At 60.5% G+C, this 6,000-nt stretch overlaps 2 non-coding genes across 2 annotated transcripts; both read left to right on the forward strand.

Moving 5' to 3' along the window:
- The first annotated feature begins 151 nt into the window (after positions 1–151).
- On the forward strand, positions 152–270 carry LOC125347494. Its single transcript, XR_007210248.1, has one exon. It is a non-coding gene; the product is annotated as a 5S ribosomal RNA (ribosomal RNA).
- A 4,189-nt stretch (positions 271–4,459) lies between these two features.
- LOC125347505 lies at positions 4,460–4,578 on the forward strand. The gene has a single exon (XR_007210256.1). It is a non-coding gene; the product is annotated as a 5S ribosomal RNA (ribosomal RNA).
- Positions 4,579–6,000: the final 1,422 nt, after the last annotated feature.

The following is a 6,000-nucleotide window of genomic DNA, read 5'->3' on the forward strand; positions in this document are numbered from 1 at the left end:
GGATCGCGTCGCCCGAGCCGGCCCAGCGAGAGTGTGTGCGTGTGTGTGTGTCCAGAGGCGCAGGCAGAGGCCGAGGCTGGCAGTGGTGCGCAGAGACAGGCGGCAGAGGCGGCGAGAGCAGCTTTTGGGGCTGCGAGAAGCAGCAGTGAGCGTCTACGGCCATACCACCCTGAACGCGCCCGATCTCGTCTGATCTCGGAAGCTAAGCAGGGTCGGGCCTGGTTAGTACTTGGATGGGAGACCGCCTGGGAATACCGGGTGCTGTAGGCTTTTTGCCCCGCTCGACTCCCGCTCCAGCAGGCCACGGGAGCGGGACCGGCCCTCCAGCCTCTCTCCCCACCCCACCCCTTTCCGCCTCCTCCCTCCCTCGCCTCCCCTCTTCTCTCGCCACAGCTGCCACACTAACTGGCCTGTCGCTTCACAACCCCAGCCCGCACCTCTCAGCCTGCCTTCACTCCACTTTCTCCACACCAGCTTACACACCCTACTCCCACGCTCGGGCCCTGCCGTTTACAATCACCTGCTCCCCTCCCACGAAAACTCCCACTCCATGCTCACCGCCCCACATAGGGAGCCCACTCTCAGCACACAGCTTGCCCATGCCGCACCCTGCCCTTCCACTAGGTGGCGCCCCCGCGCGCTCGCTTGCACTGGCTTGAGCGCAAGCACACACACACACACACACACACACACACACACACACACACACACACACAGCCCGCCACACACCAGGGAGGGCAGCGCTCACTCTTCTTGCCTGGCTGCCTGGCTTCTCACTTCCTTCTGCCATCAGTGCTAGCTAGCCTTTGGCCCCCAGCTGCTCCCCCTCCACCCACCCACCCACCCCAGCACCCTTAGCCCCCACCCCTGTCCGCCACCGGCTCCCTGGACCAGTAGAGCTCCTGTGGGTCCACGAGGGCCTTCTCTGTGGCTCTGCTCAGGTTTCTGTTTGGGTGATCCCTAGTCCTGGAAGAGATGAATTGAAAGCACTGACGTGAGGCTTGGCTCAAGCGTTCCAAGAAAGCCTTCCCTGTCTGCACGCCCCCCCTGCCGGCCCACCTAGCAGCCTGAAGACCCCGAGCTTCCATCCCACCACTGACTACCTCAGGAGAAAGAGGGGCACACAGAAACACAGAGGAAATTCAACAAAGTTGCTTGAGTAGATAACAAAGCCTCCTGGTGTGCCTGTGGTCTTGCTGAGCCAGTCCACAAGCCCCCAGGGGAGCCTCGGCTGTCAGCAGATCCAGCGGGCCAACTTGGCTGAGAGATTCCAGGGCAGAGCAGCCGTGGGTGCCTACCCAGGTGCAGAGGGGACCAGGCATGGCTGGGAGACGGAGTCTCCCCTGGGAGGCACATGCTGCAAAGTGGGATCGGCGGGAGGACACCAGCTTGGTTTGGGGACACTGGTGGATGGAGCCCCACCTCTGTCCCCATTCCTTCCTTTATCTCACCAAGGCTGTATCCACCACACATCCTCCCCAACACACACACACACCCCGCCCCCCCATGAAGAAACACAAGGGAGGAGGCCTGGGGCCATCTAGGGTTTCCACCTGAAAAGAAACCAGGTGGAGCAAGTCCCCAAGAAGACTGGCCGTCAGAAGAAGCAGTTGGCCACCGGGAATAGAAGGCTCAATCCCTGCCACATAGCACAATTGGGAGTGGGAGGGATGGCACAGGAGGCGGGCTGTCCTCTGAAGGACAGAGTTCCTGGGGGCATGGTGCAGCCCCTTCCCTTGGGTGCAGGCCATCCCCACTCGTGTGGGTACTGGTGAAGCCTGGAATTGAGTAGAGCACAGGCAAGGGAGAGATGGAGGGAGGGAGAGTGGGAGGGAGAGAGGGAGGGAAGGAACTAAGAAGGGAGGGAGTGATGGAGGAAGGGAGGGAGGGGGGAAGGGAGGGAGGGAGGGAGGGAAGGAGGGAGGGAGGGAAAGTGTGTGTGTGAGTGTTAGGGAGAGAGTGAGAGAGAGAGCACAAGCTAGAGAGAGACTGAACTAGAGAGAGAAGCACCCCTCCCCTTTTTACCAAACCCAGAGGCACAATGGTGCTGGCAGCCATGGCAAGCCTGGTTTGGATAGGTGGAGAAGAGACAAGGCACCAGCCTCTCACTCCTGCTCTCCCCCAGTGGGGACCTGGCCATTCAGTGCACCATCCTGGGGACTCCTGTCCTCCCCTGGTTGTCCCTGCCGGTGGCACCGCTTTCCTGGTTTTAGGCATTGGTAGGATCTAGAGACCTGCTGTGCATTTAGGTCTACCTGAAGATATCCTGGAGCACCAAGCAGCGGGTGCCATGGCCACACACAGGTTCGCTGGCCAACAGTCTGACCGCTCTGGTGGGAACTGGTTGTGGGTAGCGACTAGAGAATACTTGGGGGTTGACTGCTCTCACCTAGCCTTCAAGCCAAGATGGACGCAGCCAGATGGGAAAGGACATACAGACGGGGTTCCAAGTGAGAGCAGGCAGTGTTTTCCTCCTAGGCAAAGCAGAAAGAGCCATGGCTGGGGTGCCTGCCGCTCGGTGCCACAGTGCTAGCTTGGCCTGTGAGACCTTGATAGGGCAGGAGGTAGCCTCCAGCCCGGTTCTTCTGGGGCAACTGGAAGACACCCGTCCTTGTCTTGCTCCTGGAACGGTGAGCACACGCTCCCAGCACTGCAAAGCGAGTCTTGACCAAAACGCTAGGGTTTCTGTGGCTCAGGGACTGAATGGCCGGCCTAGCAAGCCTGAGGCCAGACCCTGTGTGAAACCTCATGGCTCTTGCTTGCTTGCTTGCTTGCTTGCTTGCTTGCTTGCCTGCCTGCCTGCCTGCCTGCCTGCCTGCCGCCTGCCGGACCTCCTGCCTGCCTGCCTGCCTGCTTGGGGGATGCTGGCTCATTGCATAGGGTGATTTGGGGCTTGTTGGATGGATGGGTGGATGGCTAGATGGATGGATTAGATGGATGGATGGGTGGATGACTGGCTGGGTGGCCGGCTGGATGGAAGGACCAGTCCAAGGGTCCATGGATCTATGGAGGGATCTATGGAGACGATCAGAGGTGTGGCCTGACAGGTTCAGCTGGCCTCACACTGGCCAGGCCCCGAGGGCTGGGAAAGCAAGACAAAGCCTGGCTGCTGCTTTGTGGTTAGACTTCCACCTAGGAGGGACACGGGTTGTCTTTTCCCAGGGTGCACTCTCCAGAACTGGAAATCAAGGGCGGGATAGATGAGGGCAAATGAGGCTCTTCAGAGACAAATGCTGCCGGGACTCCGGAAGCTCTGCATTCAGAAGCACGCAGCAGCTTTGGCCTTGTTTGGGGGCTTCCACTGCCGGACAAGGTAGGGGTTCCTGTTAGAGTGAGGCTTGGGCTCAGGGTAGCGTTAGTGGGAGCCTTAGCGGGAAAGATGAGGTGAGGGCTTCCAGTGGCCTTGGGCCTTCAGGCTACTACTGCTCTGCTTAGAGTTAGGATGCCAATTCCGGCTAGGGCCAAGCAGTAGCAACAGAATGGGGCTTGCTGAGAGGTTCCACGGCCGGCTGCGATCAGGTGTTAGGGCTTAGGTTTGGGCTGTGGAATAGGGTCCGAATCGGGGTTAGGGTTGGCATTAGCAAGAGTAAGGGGACAGGGTTGAGGTGTGATTTCAGTATGAACGTTTGGGGGTAGGGTGACAATTGGCATAGGCTTGGGCTTAGGGCAGACTTTCAATGGGCTTGAGGGTTTGGGTGAGGGTTCCTGGTGGGGTGAGGAATGGGACGCTCATTACGAATCGATTCCCTCCCCCTGGGCTTCAGTTGAGGGCTAGGTTTCTGGGTTAGGTCCTTCTGCAAAAAGCACTCGAGATGGGAATTCCACATTGCTCTGTGCAAAGCCCAGCCCTCTCCTCAGTCCGCGGCCGGTGGCAAAAGCAAGGTCTTTTGGGGAGGCAAGAGAGTGAGATCAAGACCGTGGCGAAGCAGTGCAATTCATGCACACCCATGCAAATATCAAATCGGTCCCTTGGTAGCCCGGTGGGCGCTGAAGACAAGTGGCGGGCGAACCTTGCAAGTCCACTGGCCTTCAGCGCTTCCATTTGCACCCCTGATCCAGGCTGTGGGGTAGGATGGAAGGTGAGCCTCTGCGGAGGAAACATGGCCTTCTCACTCTGCACCTTAGTGAGACTGGGGGGCTAGAGGGGGAGGGAGGGAGGGAGGGAGGGAGGGAGAGAGTTGAGTGTGTGGGGTGTGGGGAAGGGCGGGGGTCGGGGGGGTGGCAGCCGTGAGCTGAGAGCAGGCGGCGAGAGCCAGAAGGGCCAGCGCGCTCGCTGGCAGAGGCTGTGGTCCTCGGGTGCGATCCAGTGGATCGCGTCGCCCGAGCCGGCCCAGCGAGAGTGTGTGCGTGTGTGTGTGTCCAGAGGCGCAGGCAGAGGCCGAGGCTGGCAGTGGTGCGCAGAGACAGGCGGCAGAGGCGGCGAGAGCAGCTTTTGGGGCTGCGAGAAGCAGCAGTGAGCGTCTACGGCCATACCACCCTGAACGCGCCCGATCTCGTCTGATCTCGGAAGCTAAGCAGGGTCGGGCCTGGTTAGTACTTGGATGGGAGACCGCCTGGGAATACCGGGTGCTGTAGGCTTTTTGCCCCGCTCGACTCCCGCTCCAGCAGGCCACGGGAGCGGGACCGGCCCTCCAGCCTCTCTCCCCACCCCACCCCTTTCCGCCTCCTCCCTCCCTCGCCTCCCCTCTTCTCTCGCCACAGCTGCCACACTAACTGGCCTGTCGCTTCACAACCCCAGCCCGCACCTCTCAGCCTGCCTTCACTCCACTTTCTCCACACCAGCTTACACACCCTACTCCCACGCTCGGGCCCTGCCGTTTACAATCACCTGCTCCCCTCCCACGAAAACTCCCACTCCATGCTCACCGCCCCACATAGGGAGCCCACTCTCAGCACACAGCTTGCCCATGCCGCACCCTGCCCTTCCACTAGGTGGCGCCCCCGCGCGCTCGCTTGCACTGGCTTGAGCGCAAGCACACACACACACACACACACACACACACACACACACACACACACACACACACACCAGCCCGCCACACACCAGGGAGGGCAGCGCTCACTCTTCTTGCCTGGCTGCCTGGCTTCTCACTTCCTTCTGCCATCAGTGCTAGCTAGCCTTTGGCCCCCAGCTGCTCCCCCTCCACCCACCCACCCACCCCAGCACCCTTAGCCCCCACCCCTGTCCGCCACCGGCTCCCTGGACCAGTAGAGCTCCTGTGGGTCCACGAGGGCCTTCTCTGTGGCTCTGCTCAGGTTTCTGTTTGGGTGATCCCTAGTCCTGGAAGAGATGAATTGAAAGCACTGACGTGAGGCTTGGCTCAAGCGTTCCAAGAAAGCCTTCCCTGTCTGCACGCCCCCCCTGCCGGCCCACCTAGCAGCCTGAAGACCCCGAGCTTCCATCCCACCACTGACTACCTCAGGAGAAAGAGGGGCACACAGAAACACAGAGGAAATTCAACAAAGTTGCTTGAGTAGATAACAAAGCCTCCTGGTGTGCCTGTGGTCTTGCTGAGCCAGTCCACAAGCCCCCAGGGGAGCCTCGGCTGTCAGCAGATCCAGCGGGCCAACTTGGCTGAGAGATTCCAGGGCAGAGCAGCCGTGGGTGCCTACCCAGGTGCAGAGGGGACCAGGCATGGCTGGGAGACGGAGTCTCCCCTGGGAGGCACATGCTGCAAAGTGGGATCGGCGGGAGGACACCAGCTTGGTTTGGGGACACTGGTGGATGGAGCCCCACCTCTGTCCCCATTCCTTCCTTTATCTCACCAAGGCTGTATCCACCACACATCCTCCCCAACACACACACACACCCCGCCCCCCCATGAAGAAACACAAGGGAGGAGGCCTGGGGCCATCTAGGGTTTCCACCTGAAAAGAAACCAGGTGGAGCAAGTCCCCAAGAAGACTGGCCGTCAGAAGAAGCAGTTGGCCACCGGGAATAGAAGGCTCAATCCCTGCCACATAGCACAATTGGGAGTGGGAGGGATGGCACAGGAGGCG

This window comes from Perognathus longimembris, chromosome 2 (assembly GCF_023159225.1).
Source record: "Perognathus longimembris pacificus isolate PPM17 chromosome 2, ASM2315922v1, whole genome shotgun sequence".
In the NCBI taxonomy this organism is placed as follows: domain Eukaryota; kingdom Metazoa; phylum Chordata; class Mammalia; order Rodentia; family Heteromyidae; genus Perognathus; species Perognathus longimembris.